This window comes from Planococcus citri, chromosome 2 (genome assembly GCF_950023065.1).
Source record: "Planococcus citri chromosome 2, ihPlaCitr1.1, whole genome shotgun sequence".
Taxonomy (NCBI): Eukaryota; Metazoa; Arthropoda; class Insecta; order Hemiptera; family Pseudococcidae; genus Planococcus; species Planococcus citri.
In genome coordinates this window covers 29,556,213-29,571,757 of record NC_088678.1, presented here as the reverse complement: position 1 = coordinate 29,571,757, position 15,545 = coordinate 29,556,213, and the positions used below count along the sequence as shown (strand labels likewise).

General features: G+C 36.0%; 1 long non-coding RNA gene across 1 annotated transcript; it reads left to right on the top strand.

The window, feature by feature from the left end:
• Window positions 1-1,060: 1,060 nt before the first annotated feature.
• LOC135835355 (uncharacterized) lies at window positions 1,061-2,469 on the top strand. The gene is made up of 2 exons (XR_010556869.1): window positions 1,061-1,820; window positions 1,922-2,469. It is a non-coding gene; the product is annotated as an uncharacterized LOC135835355 (long non-coding RNA).
• Window positions 2,470-15,545: the final 13,076 nt, after the last annotated feature.

Genomic DNA, 15,545 nt, shown 5'->3' with positions numbered 1-15,545 from the left:
TACAATAATGATGGACTTAGGCATTCTGTTCTTTGTTCTGTACGTATTAATTATCAACTACCTCACACCTGGTTCACTTAATCAGGTACTCTGGGTACCAAAATGTTGAGCAATTTTTGTGAATGAGGGGTGCTCGAGTTTATGGGTATGATCTTCAGTTCAATATGAACAAATAAGTAAGTACAATAAGTACATACAAAATATTCAATTAACGATTTCTTTGTATTCTAATAAGTGGTAATATTTCTACGGGCATTCAACAGTCTCTCTAAGCTGAGATACCACAAGAGATCGAAAGGGGTAAAGGAATAATAAATTGATGAGATGGTTTGAACATTTTTGTGCAATATTCACTCGAATATACATAGAAAATGGAAACACGCATGTGTTTTTTTCAGACTTTTTGGGACGATTCTGAGATCTTCAGAATAAGTTTTTTTCAGTTCAATTCCGGTGATTCCAAGAATGAGAACCAGAAATGATTAGACTCCTCACGTCTGAGAATATGATTCCTTGGGAATCGAAGTCGGTAGTACAAATTTACCGAATTTCAGCTCTGGAGATGGGTTTTTTATCGGTTCCACATTTTAGGGGTTTGCCCCCTTGAAGGGGTGAGGGGTATACGATGATTCTAACACTCCAAGCGGAACATAGCGATCAATATTGAACATCAATTCTGATTGAATCTCCACCCATAAAAATTTCTTGCGATTGGGGGTTCTTTGGGGGCACGTAAAGGGGGGAGTCGTCTTTTTTTGCGGTGTGTATTGCTTTCAACAAATATTATTTCTTACCAATAGCTAGAATAATTAGCATTTGGCTCACCATTTCCACCATGTCTTGGCAATTATAACGGCAATTTTGAATGTTTTTCAAGTTTGAGGTGTCACATGGGGCAGAGAGGGGGAGGTAACCAAAAATTGATACACCAAAATGAATTGTACACTTTACGTAAAATATTTTCATCAAATAACGTTTCTGAGTCTCGCCATCTTCCAGATCCACAATATAGGGGGCAGGGCCTCCCACGAAGGGGAGAGGGGGGAGGATGGTTCCAATAGTGAAAATAGAAAGTTCTAATTAATATCTAACAGCAGACACCATAATAATTGATTTCTGACCAAAACTCGAGCGACAGGAATTATTTCAAAATTGCAGAGCCCACCCCCCTCGAAGGAGGGAGGAGCCTGAATGGCTCCCGGTCTTAAAAACTTCATTTTGGCGCTAAAATTCATCATACCAAAATAAAAATTCACGCTTCTTTCACCAAATGCCATTTTCTTATGAATTTGAGCTGTTTGCTCCACTATGATCAATACTAGGTGGTTGACTTTTAGCCCATTTTATAGCAAGTTTGAAAAAAAATAACTTTTCAAAATTTTTCACTCCCCCAAAAAATTTTTGGGAAGCAGATAAATTATCGATTTTTAACTGAATATTAATTTAAAAAATGAAAAATTGAATTTGAATCTTTCATAACATTCCTTTAGGATAATTTTCTTAACTAATCTTGATGAATTAATGTATAAAACTCTTATCAACATAAATTATTAGAACTCAGATTGTGGGTTCAAATAATTTTTAGTTGAAACAGTTGCATCACCGCGTATTTAACATTTTGTTCGCATTTTTAATTTGAGTACTTACCTATTATATTCGAAATGTTGAAATCCGTAATTAGCAGTACTAACATATTATTAATACCAATTATTTTTGGTTACCCCCCTGTTTATTACAAGGAACCAGATCGACGTTTACGCTGAACTAAATAACTTATTTTGAAGCGGGTGCTATAATAGGTGTTCTTCATCGACGTTTTGGTAAATAATCATTTATTTGCATTTTTGATGTAGTTTATTAAGTGAATAGTGGGCTAGTACCTTAAAAAAAACTATTCAGTCACAAAAGCTCCTTTTTCCAGGCAGATGCCACGGCAATCAGTGGCGCTGCAATTGCTCGAGATACGTTGGAGGAATTTCGAAACTATTATGGATATTTATCGGTGAATGATCAGACGTCAAAATCCATTGAGGATGCGTATTTTGCATTTTTTAGGGATAGCGATTTCGAGTTAACAAGATCAATACGAACAGAACTCAGAAAATTCGGGTTCACGGTACTTACCCTCTTTTGTTAGGACTTGTATGGATTTGTATCGGTTAACGAGCTCCATAATTCATTTATCTTATGAAGAATTTCGAATAAAGCACTCCTTCAATGACTTTTTAAATTATCTTAGAGAAATACCATCATTAAATGACGAACAAAAACGAACTATAGAAATATTGTCTAAGATTGTATAATACTGAATAAGGATTGTGTACCTATATTTTTCAACTAAATTCTATGCATTATTCTTCATAATATAGGTTTTACAAAAAATGATTGCTCATGTAAGAGCAGTTTTAGACAGAGATATTTTGTACTTCACACCAACATTGCAATAAAAATTTGTTATCAGAGATTTCTTATCCTTCTCAAATAATCAGTTTTGGACAAATTTCTATCACAAATAGCTCTTTATTCGAAAATAAGGATTTCTATTTTTAGAAAAAGTTTTAGTTTAATTTTTTTTCTCGTGCATCAATAGATCAAATTTGGGAATCAGATGATGTTGGAGAGAGAAATTTTGATCAGAAATCAGCATTTCCATTAAAAACTTATACCTACAGGTTGATGATAATTGTCCCTCATATTTTATCTGAAGGCAATGGAAAAGTCATGGTTTTAAAAGAAAAACATAAAAAATGTTGATCACTAAGCTTAGGAGAAGAAGAATGCAATATATATATATCAATACTCTCATGCTAAATAAAAGTTTCTAAAATTTTTTCCTCGCAAAATAAGTTGGGCAAATTTTACGCAGGTGTCATTCCACGTCAATTGTACGAAAAAGTGGTAAGGGGAGGTCGGTGATTTTTTGAAATTTTTTCTGTGGAAAAACCTTCCGAAGGGACGACCAATGGCGCAAATCGCAGCCCTCTAGCCCTTTTTTAAAGGCTGCTAGGGGGTGTCAAAGTTTTCTGTGAACTTGAAATACTTATCATCCATCTCAGCAGTAGATTACTCGATAACCGCGATACCTACCGAAATTAGACTTTTTCCAATACCCAATAGTTAATGGTTCTGAAAAGTATTTTACCTAGTGATATCATAAAAATCAGTGTTGTCACTTTTTTTCGTACGAAAAAGTAGCTCGAAAAGTTTCAAAACGCAGTTATAATGTTGTATTGACTCTCAAAAATTCTGAAAAAAATATTTTTATTATGGATAATTTTTCATGCATATTGAAAAATCGTGATGGCATTATTTCGTAAAATCAATTGAAAAAATTTGAAAATTTGCGAAAAAATGCGATTTTTTAAATTTAATACATGGAAAAAAGTTTTGACTGGTGAAGTTGACCCATTAGACGCCTATTTTTACATATTATCCGTCGAAAAATTTGAAAACACCCCTTCATTCAATAAAATAAACTCATCACAAAAAAATCAAAATTCGAAAAAATTCAAAAAATTCACGAATTTTAATTTTTTTGTTATATGAGTGTGTTTTTATCAACCTTTTCATGAAATACATAAGACAACTTAATAAATTCAAACTTTTTCTGATGTTTAGAACTGAAAATTGAATTTTTTCAAATTTTGATTTTTTTGTGAGGACGAGGAGTGTTTATTTTGTCGAGTGAGGGGGTTTTTTCAACTTTTTCAACGGATACGTAAAACTAGGGGTCAAATGGGTCAACTTCACTAGTTAACACTTTTTTTCATGTTTTAAATCAAAAAATCGAATTTTTTTTCGCAAACATTCAATTTTTTAAATTGACTTTACGAAATGATGCCATCCCAACTTTTTAATATTATATTGTTCAGCATGAAAAGCTGCCCATAATATATTTTTTTCAGTATTTTTGAGAGTCGGAACGATATGAAAACTACGTTTTAAAACTTTTCGAGCTAATTTTTTATACGAAAAAAAGTGGCAACACTGATTTTTATGATATCACCAAAAAACTTTTCAAAACCCCTAACTATTAGAAAAAGTTCCATTTAAGTAGGTATCGCGGTTATCGAGTAATCCACTGCTGAAATGGATGATATTTCAAGTTCACTGAGAACTTTGACACCCCCTAGCAGCTTTTAAAAAAGGGCTCGAGGGCTGCGATTTGTGCCATTGGTCATCCCTTCGGAAGGCCTTTCCGCTGGGGAAATTTCAAAAAATCACCGACCTCCCCTTACCACTTCTTGGTCAAATTGACGTGGAATGACCCTCAGGCATTTGTGATATTTTTAAAATAAAATTATATTGCTCCTCCAAAAATGAGATATGCAATTTCTTCGCCAGGAAAATATAATTTCTGCATATTCACAGAAACTTCTACTTTTATGTTTGTATGTAGTATGGAATTTGGAAATATTGATGAGTCTACTCTACCAAATCCCCTTGTCTCTTCCAGATTTTTAAAGTCCTATTAGCTCCTTCACTTTTGTGTTCGCCTAAAAGTCTGTGCATCAAAATTGGCGAAATTTTCAATGTAGATAGGTACATACTATTTACTTCAATCAAGTGTATGTTTTGAAGTTCACTACTGACTATTTTCAAAATTTTATTAAATCGTTCAAAAAACTGAAAACCAATTTTTTGCACAATTTTTCTAAAAGCGAGTTTTAATAAATTCTAGATGCTTTGCGAGGAAATTTAACCTCTTCGTGTTCTCACGAATTTTTAAAACTCCTTTCTTAAAGTTTTATATCTTAAAGTTTATTTTTGATTTTTGGTGAGTTACAGTAAGTTCAAAAATTTTGAAAATTATCAAACTTGAATTTTCAAAATATTCCAAAAAATATGTTTTTATTTGATCAAACGTTAAAAATTCATCTTTTGTCTATTTTCAGTCTCTTGCCATTTATCTTATTGCAAATCAACAAAATGGCCTTTTTGGAAAATTGAAGAAGTTGCAGGCAATCAAGTTATCGAAATTTGTGCCTCATCACACTTGTTCAAAAATTTGAACTTTTAGGTACATCTTCTTTAATTTTGAAGATGAGGTATTTTCTTATTGGAATTGTTTCTTCATCATCTTCAATATTCGATCGGAAATCGAAATCGATGTTGAAATTCTCAATTTTGAAAATTCTTAAAAAATTGTCTTTTCGATTATTTTACCAGAGAAATTCTAGAGAAACCGAATATGACGTAGAAGTCATCCCTTCATGCATAGAGAATTGACAAAGTTTAATTTCAGTTATGGGTATCACATCATTTTTAATCGTTAGTTACATCATCATTAAATAATCAATGAGAAATAAGGCTGTATAAATCCTCAAACTTTACAGAACTAGGAAGTACGTAATTTTGCCAAAATTTCGTTTCCACTCGATAAAAGTACATACAGGTAGGTAATATTTTGAGCCAATTTCCATTAGCTGGACGATTGAGCCCAATTCGAACGCACGTTATTCGACAAGGTTCTTTATCTTGATAATTCGTATAGCTCATCGCGCATTATTAACGTAACGAGATTCTTGGGTTAAATCCGGGCATAGTCTATCAATTGAGCTGTTCTCTTTGTATTAGTATAATTCTCAGGAATCCTTTGTATGAATGTGCTGGCGGATGGCGGGCTCTATAATACTTACGAGATTACGTATCCTTGAACTTGTCGATTCGCTTGTGTGAATAATACGTAAACCTCGAATTACGTCCATGAACTCGGGCATAGGCATCGTATCGCGCTCGATGAAGACGACGCTGCGGCGCGAAAATCTCGTCATCTGGTTCGGTTCCACATGTGCGAGTGTAAAATTATCATCCATCGAGCGCGAATTTTTTTTTCCTTCTTCTCTAACCCATATTTAAACTACTCGAACAAATTAGCCGATTGTATTCGCGAAAGCGATTACATGATTCATGAAACTTTTGTGTCCTATCTACCGCGTCGACCTTTTGATGAGGGGGCCGCCGCCGCCGCCGTACGAGTATGAATCATCGAGACTCATCGTATGCGGCACATTACGTGCGCTTTCCCATCTGATTTTCAGCATTTCAAATTCGACGCAAAAAGTGCGCAGGAGAGGAAAGGATACACAGCTTCTGCAAGAGGAAAAAAAATCAATCTCCTTTGTGATACTACTGGCCCAGTAGCAGCGGGGGTTGCTTTCATAATGGATGCTGCTGAGTCACCGTCGTCGACGTCGATCATCCCCTAACACGTCGAACAGAGTTTCCGAAACTAACTAAATCCCATTGTTTAAATTATCGGCTGCTGAACAGTTAATAATTGCGCACATGTTGTAATTCTATATACGCTGATATTCGTCGTCGCGTACTCTCGTATGTACACGTATAGGATATTTTGCTCGTATCGTGGTGGCGGTGATGGTGGAGATGGAGAAGTTTGTCGAGGGCTTTGGTCTAGCTATAGGGTCCTTTGTTTGATGGTGTACAATGTACAATGTACCTTCAGTATCTCATCTATAGGCTACGTCTACATACTACGAGTACATGGTACAGGCACAGGGAGACCGGAGAATGAAAAACACACAGAGGATCGATAACGTTGGGCGCTTTTAATTCGATGTGTACCATGACCCTTCGGTATTGATCGCGTATATCGAGTAAACTGTGTGAAATTTTAACGTAGGTAATAATCAACGGTGCAGGGCCAGGGCTATTACGAATGTTATTACGTTTACGCTTCGCTTAAGCCTCTATATACACATACAGTACTTATATTTTCGGGCCTTTCGTCTTCGTTTTAATATAGTGGCTCGTTAAAATCGTCATTTATTCGACCTGTCGACACTTTTCATCTAGAATGCTCTCAACAACTTGTGCCACTCCGCTCCGTCAAACCGACCTTTTTCCAACTTGCTCGCATATTGTTTTAATCTCATAGTCATAACGCTCTGGCTGGAATTTTGTATGCACCTCAATACCTACGTCGTCGAGTTTCCTAGCTCGATTATTTCCTCGAACGAAGGTGCTGTAATGAAACGAAAATTATTCTGTCATTCCATTCCTGAGAAATATAACGCTGCGGTGTATTGTTATACCTACGTCGTCGAGGGTTATCAACCCTTTTAACTTTTTAGTCGGATTTTTGTTGGAAAATCTATGCTATCGTATACAATAAAAGGGGGGGGGAGGCGAGGGTGCCCAAAATCCAATCCATGGCTCATTAATCTAACGAGAAATCTTATGAATGGGCACCCTGAGGTTTGGAGAAAATCAAGTTGGATTGAAAGAGAATATGCTAATACCCCCCCCCCCACCATTTCAGGTTCTAAAGTTGATTTTTGGATTTTCGGCGAAATTTTAAAAATTTAAAAAATTTAAAAAGGCTGTTATAAGGGCGATTTTTAATTTTTTTTTAAATGAAATTATGAATTTTAACGAGCAAATTGAACCAATACGAATAATTTCTTCAATTCAATTCCCACATATCAACGACTAATAGTTACCTATGGGCTATTCTAGAGCCTCCAGTGACTTTTCAATTTTTTCCAGAAATTTCAAATTGCTCCAGAAGGGTAAAAATGAACTTCAGCACCTGTAACTTTGGTGTTTACTCATCATGGCTCTAGGGTGGGTCGCCTTTGACTTTTTTTTTTGGTTGGAAAATTGGAGGCAGGAGTCGATTAAAAGTTGTAGGAGGACCTCATGAGGGCTTCAGGAAAAATTTTAGATCCCTGACTTGAACCATCACTTTTTTACTGCAGTTTTAAATTTTAAAATTATCAATAAAAATAAATAAAAAATGAAAAATCAGAAAAAAATTCTTGGGGATGTATAAATTTATCATAATGATAATTATATTTAAGGTGCACCGGGGCAAGTCACAATGCGTTTTTTACAATTTCAACTTTGACCAGCTGTTCGTCGTCGTCGTGGTTCCTTATCCTTTACAGGACATTGGAAATCGCATTTTTGTGGTACCCTAACAGGGTGGAGGCGTATGCCTATTGCCACTGCGATTATTCTAGGGAATCGACGTTGTTTCGAGCTTCCACTAGTAGTTTCCCGTTGCTTTCTAGTGACATCTACACAAGCACCTTGGAGCTAGCCGGGTAGTTTAGAGACCCGAGCTCCTCAGTGTTGACCTCTATAGACGCTCGAACCAGTTTCAGCTTTTTGATTCTGCTAACAGATGGCGTGCATTATCTGTTAGCTCGGCTAAACTGGTAGTCCCACGGTACTTGGCGTGTAATGTTGATAATTGCACGAAAGATTTTTTAATTACACGCACAAGCTTGCCTCTGTAGCTGGGTTTGAACCGGGTACCTCGTGAACAGAGGTCCGCGGCTCTACCTACTACGCCAACGAGGGACTGACCAGCTGTTACTCCCTGAAAAATAAATATTGATAACTTTGTGGACTGTATACTATGCTTTATTCTATTAGAATACAGAGTAACTACCTAATGCGTCTGTCTATATACATCATTTTATAAAAATGCTTAGAAATAGGTAAATATAAATATAACATGTATATCACATCTTAATCAAACTCCTCCGAATATCAAAAAAGTTACGTTGAAAACTTTAATTGCGAATTATCAGCAACATTACGCTGCACTTTCATCAATCATCAATGAAAACCAGAATGAACCCAATTTTGATCCTGTTAGTCAAATTTTGATTTCCATCTTCATTGAAAAAATTCCGTATCAACTACGAAAAGACTTGGAAAAAGAAAGCTCCAATTCAAAAAAGTTTCATACGTTCGGCAAATTTCTAAATTACATGAATCAACAAACTGATGCGTCTGAACAAGCTTCAACATCTAACTATCAACCATCACCAAACGCTGTGGCTGGTGGAAGACGGTTTGTTGCAACAGTTACCAATGGCACAACACCACCGAGAACGCCGTATTGTCAATATTAAAAAACATCTTTATTGTTGTCATTAGCAGGATTGCTGTGTCATTCAGCAGATTCCGACATTGCAACTGATTTTTATCCGGCTAGGAGGACCATGAAAATATTGATAACTACATCATTTTATAAAAATGCTTAGAAATAGGTAAATATATATAACATGTAAGGTGCCACTGGGCAAGTCAGAATGATTTTTCGCAATTTCAACTTTGACCAGCTGTTACTTCCCTTCTAATGAACCAATATGGATCAAATTTATTATGTAGGTTCCCATAAGGGTTCTTAACCTATGGTGAAAATTTTTCCCCCAGTGCACCTTATGGACTGCGAGTGGTACATAAGCCAATGGTCTTGAACATAGTTCATCAGTTAGTCGAGGTTTGGCTTCTGCGCATGCCGGAATCTGAAAAATGACGTCGTACCAGGTGATGATGTTATACCTCCTGCACCTCCGTGTACCCGTACCTGGGTGGTATAACATCACAACAGAGCAAGTGCATGCGCAGATCGCAACCCTCGACTTACTATGTTCAAGACAATAGCCGTATGTCCATATCTAAAAAGTCAATGATACCACAGCACCAAAGTGATATGATTTTAGACGTACCCAAAAATTGTGCAAAATAACCTAAAAAAGGTGAAAAAATTTCAGAAACTGGTTTCTCTGATCTAAGTGGATATAACATGACTAAATATCACCAGAAAAGGTTTTTTTATTTTATTTTAAATGTAGGTACCTAAATTTAAAATTTTGAACCCCCACTCAGTGGAAAAAATATGGTTCAAGTCAGGGTTCTAAAATTTTTCCTGTCATCTTTTAACGCCACTCTAAAACTTTCTCTCGAATCTTCCCTCTAATTTTCCAAAAAAAAGGTCAAAGACAGTCCACCCTATTGCCCCCTCTCTCCATCATTTTAGGTGATTACCCCGAAATTCCAGAAGTGCTAGTTCAAGAATTAATTTTTACCAATTCGTGAATTCCAGAATCCAGTTTTTTCAGCAAGATAACGTCTGGAGTGTCTAAACGACCACCCCACTCGAAAACAATCGGAATTTGACCTTTTGAAAAAAATTTCTTCAAGGACCTCCTCATCAGGATGTACTATACTCGTAGGTACCAACCAAAAAACTTCGTATCGCTCGTTGTGTACTTTCTTCAAAGATTTGATTTTTTAAAGTGAAAATAGACCTGCTTTTTCAATTTATTTTTTGAAAGTTGTTGAAGCTTGAAAAAAAATTATAGCTAAATGACCTCAACAAAATGTAGAAAAAATTTCACATTTCTGGATCAATGGTTACATTCTCTGTGGTAGCTCAAAATTAAAAAAATTTATGTTCTGATGTTTCTCAAATTAATTTTTTTTGAGTGGTGGGAGGGGGAGGTGAAGTGGTTTTTTGATGTCTTTAGTACTCTGATACAATCTCGTTTAAACGATAATAGAGCTTCAAAGTTGATTTTTTCCAAGTTCAGGGAGAATTCTCAAAATATTTAGATATGTAGTTCTTTATTCTTTTTAAAATATGATAATCTTTTAATCATCTCTATTATTTTTTAAAGAAATGTATGAAAATTTTTAAAATTTGAACTCTCTTCGGGGTAGAAGGGTAGGCATTTACCTAAAAATTTAGAAATGCTTCCCACGTCTTGTTAAGGTCATTTCACCTCATTAAATTAAAAAAAAAAATTAAAACCATTACGTACACAAATTGCTGATTCTACTCGTACATAAGTACCTATATCGATCACTTTCAGTTTTAATCTCTTTCTTCAATTTTCTGTTCCTCTCTCCCTTCTCACTTCTAAAAATCAAAAGCTCGATGAAATTATATTTCTGGACACTTGTAAAACTTTTTAAACGAAATTCAACATCCTAAGGCTTGTATATAGGGATATAAGGGATGAAGCCCTTGTAGAATAAAAATCAGCCTCGAAGCGATGTTTTTTCCTCTATACTTTCCTTATTTATCTAAAAATAATAAAACTTTCTTTGTAGATATTTCAACATCTAATGCGGAGGTGCTTTCCATCATATCAACTTGTTGTATATAGTAGAAGTAAATAGATCTTATTGCTGAGATAAGTCTAATGTTCGAAAGCTGTTTTTTTTTTAGGGCGTCAGATTGTTCTTTAGGAGTTTTATTTTATCTTTTGTCATGGCTACTGCTTCTTTTCCTGTTGCAAAATTTTTCGCATTGTGAACACGTTCTGTCTTGTGGAGTATATTGTGGATTATTCTTCGTGTTCATTGTTGGTTATCGTGGGTCCTACTCTCTTATCCTGTGTAGTTTGGTTCTGCTTGGTCAATGTCGTACGAATTGAGTCGCTGTTGTTTCTATGTACTAATTTCTGGATTTGAAATGATATAGGAAATGATTTAAAATTGTATTAAATGAAGATATATGCAAATATGGACACTGACCTTTCCAGGGTGAGCGAGGTTGGTGGGTCTTTTAGATATGATTTCTGAACCTGGAAAAATATTTATTTTGGAATGTACATAGTAGTGCCAATTTTTTTTTTTTTTTTGTGATTATTGATAATTTCAAATAATTGAGAAAAATAGTCAAAAATTTCTCAATTTTTTTCGGAGTTTTGAAATTTGCATAAATGACTAAAAAGCTTACCTACATTTTTTTCTGTTTGAAAAATGATATCTTTTTTAGCGAAATGGATGCGAAATATTTGATCAGGAAATATCTCAAAAACACAAATTTACCCTGAAATGAGCCAATTTTCAACTGCTCAGTAGAGCCCCAAAACTGATCTTGGATTTTTAATGGAAACAGTCTGTAGGTCGATGCAGGATCTCAATAACTTTATTTTGGATTGGGCCATTTCCCCCCAAAGCAGGTTAGGTATGAGTTAGAGCGAAAAAACTACGAGTTTTTCAAAAATGCCTCCTTTTTGACGACTCATATCTCCCTTTCAGGGACAGTGGGACACCTCTACAGTTGAAATTTTTTCCGAGTGACTTTCAACTCAAAACGAAACTTTTCTTTGAATTTTGTCATAATCCTTCGATTTTTTTTTCGCTTCTATTCTTGTGGCCATTTACCTTTTTCTATCATCTGTCTTCTCTCTAAAGGAGACTAGAGTGATCTTCGTATTTGCAAAAATGTTCTGCAGTCCAGATTCTAGACGATTTCCAAAGCATATGTAGCTCATTGTACATGGCAGATAATGATTTAGGGTAAAGATGCGGTCTTCTGTCGCTTTCATTTCCAACACATGTTTGCTTGGAAATTGGAGTCGCTCAGACGGTGGTATTTGTAAATTAAACATACGTGTACCAGTCAAATTCCTTCGACTCATTATACATTTTACCGCTCATCATACCTATTTAAACGCTTCTTTTAACCAAGGATGACGAGAAGGGGGGAAAAGGGGGCAGTTTTTGGAGGACTGGACAAAAGAAGGGCTTGTGATAAAAAAAAACGAATTTTCGAAAGCTTTTGTTCTTGCTTCGCTCGGGGTGTTCTCTTTTCTTTTTCAAAATTGAAATTTCTAAAAAAAAATATCATTCAACTTTGAAGTTTTAATGTGAAAATATAAACTTCTCTGGAGAATCATTCCATGTGAATTCAACCAAAAAAAATGCGATTTTGAAAGTCATGTCTTTCGATTTCGCTCAAATTTTGTTTACAATATATACCCACCCAGTAAGTAAGAACCCCGCAATTAGTTTGGTCCCAGTCCCCTCAGTAGGCGGGTGGGAGGGGGGGCTTCCATTATTTTCACATTGTCTGGAGGTACTCAACTTCAGCAGCCCATTCCTCCAAAACTATGATACTTTGATCAAAACTGATTTCACAGTTCGAAAGTGCATTGCATTTAGAACTTTTTTAAGCATTTTGAAATTTTCAAAAGTTGAAAGTTGAACTTTCAAATTAAAAGTTCAAATTTCAAAATGGCGCTGTAAGTGGGAGCTACTATTTAAAATTCTGAAAAAATTTCCATAGATGTACCTTTTGATACTTTTTCGAAATATTCAAGTTTCGAGATGGGATCTCTTAATGGAGGGGGAGCACCCCCACCCCCAATTTTGGGCGAAACTTTCGAAAGAAAATCTCGAGCATGTGATACATCGAATTGTATGTTTTTGGTGACGCTGAACACGAATATGACGTCAGATTTTTGATTGGGTCCATCCACGGCCCCCAGCACCTCCCCAAATGGGGTAAAAGTTCAATATAGCGTTTTTTTCGTGCCACACATCAAATAGTATGTTTTTGGTGACGCTGAATATGAATATGACGTCAGATTTTTGATCGGGCCCATCCACAGCCCCCAGAACCTCCCCAAGGGGGGTAACCTAAAAAAAAATGGTTTCAATCGTGACACATGAAATAGTATGTTATCGATATCGCTGAACACGAATATAGCCTTAGTTTTTCAAATTGACCTCACCCATGGCTCCCAGAACCTCTCCCAATTAGTAAACGTCCAAAAAATTTGTTAGAGGCCGTGGATGGGGTCCAACCAAAAATCTGACGTCATATTCGTGTTCAGCGTCAGTTGTATCAAAATTGGTATTTTAATTTTTTTTTCTAATATTAGTCGGCAAATATCAAGTCGAACCCCCCTCCCCCTCTCAAAAACCTTGATATAGCTTCGTCCCTAAAAATGAATCCGAATTATATTCCCCTTGGGTCCGCATTGGCTCTCGACTACCCTTCTTTTATCCATTCTTTCGAATTTTCTGTATAGTCTACCTTGAACGCGCAACAACTTCATAGATAAATTTTCTATCCTCGTATTGATTTTCCCCTCTCTCTCGAAAAGTTCGACGTTCTCGTATCCCTTATCCACCTTATGGTTGATCGGTTGAATAACCGTAAAAATTTCGCGCAAGGTGAAAAACGGTATAAATAGGAGACTGAGACTACGATGAGAAGGGTAGGTACCTATGATACGGTGATGCGCCTTCTATTACGATGAATAATTCTTTCCATTGTAATAATTTTACATTTTACGATTCCAGATGTTGCAGCGGAACTTTCAAACGAGCATTTTTGCTTAATAATTCAAAACGAGGTAAAAAAATTCAATTTCGACGTAAAAATATACGCTCATTCTGCTCACTGTTGAGGTTAATGAGAAACGTAGACGATGTTAAGTGACAAGAGAAATATGGTGACAAAACAAAAAAAGGATGTCCCTTTTTTTTCCTGATGTTGTTACCCTACGTTCTTCTTTCTCTTTTCACGTTAATAAAATTCATAGCGTTTCGCGCCCGCCGCGATCCTTTCTCGTGTACGTGTACCTCTCACTCTGTATCTTTACGTGGAAAACTTTTTCATATTATGTAATAATCGTGCTCACGAAACGCTAAACAGTGAACAAACTCTCTCTCTTGTTGTCTTTTTCTCCCTTTAGGAAATTCTATCAGTTAGAACATGCCTATGCCCGAGCCCACATCTGAAACATCCTCAAATCGAGCGGAAATTCGTCCTAGACGATACGTATATAGCCTATTTCTTGCTCTACGAGAGTACCTATATACCGGATCGTCGTGTCTCTCGTCTGCGAGAGTATATTAAATATATACGGGTGGATCTTTATAATACATAAAGTTCATCATAATATACGTACATTATAAAGAACACAGAGAGAGGTTTGCGTGCATTAACTTGATACGCGAGAGGCGATACATGAAACCGGAATAAGGGCTTCAAAAGTACACGTACCACGTACTACACAAAGCATCTGTGATATTATACTATTTTCGCTGTAAAGTAAATTTACTCGGTAGCAGTAATATTTTTGGAGGTTTGAAAAAAGCCATCAAGTTTTCCCTTTCCTTATTTTCTCTCTCGAGCCAACAACTTGCTAACTACGTCAATGCACGAAAAACATGCTTTTTCATAGGGCCAAGTGTGCGAGAGAACGAGACAAGAGTGTATTTCTCGTTCGCTGCTGTACATAGAACAACACCTCTCCAAAATCTCACCCCTGTGTTTGGAAACTCTCTGACTTGGGGATGATTTTACTTCACCATATACCTACGCATTGTTGTCTGCGAGGTTTTAAATTTTCGTTGATTTTTCGAAAATATACCTATACTGCTACCGTATACGTTGGTTGGTATTGTTAAAGGTGTATTTCGCAAACACGAACGCTTTTCGACTACCTCTTGCCAATGCCGAACGATGAAAGATTCAAGATGTACGCGTAAATAAAACCTTCTCGGTTGTAAATATTACGATTACGGTGACATTTATTGACGAGAAAGCCGCAAATTTGTAAAAAGCCGAAAACGCATTTGTTAGCACAGCGCAGCGTGATAAAAACGATATAAAAATTTACATTGTTGAAAAAAGGTCGAAATACGTAACCTGTGGAACTATTAAATTGGAGACCGTTATTTCTCTTTCGTTAGGTCGTGTTTTTTTTCTCTCTCTTTCTTTCCAAGAGGTGGTCGTATTTCCTTTTCCGCTCGCTCGTTGCTTTGAAATGTCTTCTAGGGCGGTGTTGTTTTGGCACTTTGTGTGCGAAAAATTTGACTACCTTGTTTTACGTAGTATAAATGAGAGTGAAGTGAGCTAACAGAAGGTAGGGTACTATGTGGTGAAATGGATTAATTTTTGAGGTTTTTTGGTCAGTTTAAGAGGTAAAGTTAAGGGTATTGTGGTTGGTGTCGATAAAGGGTAATTAATTGGTCAT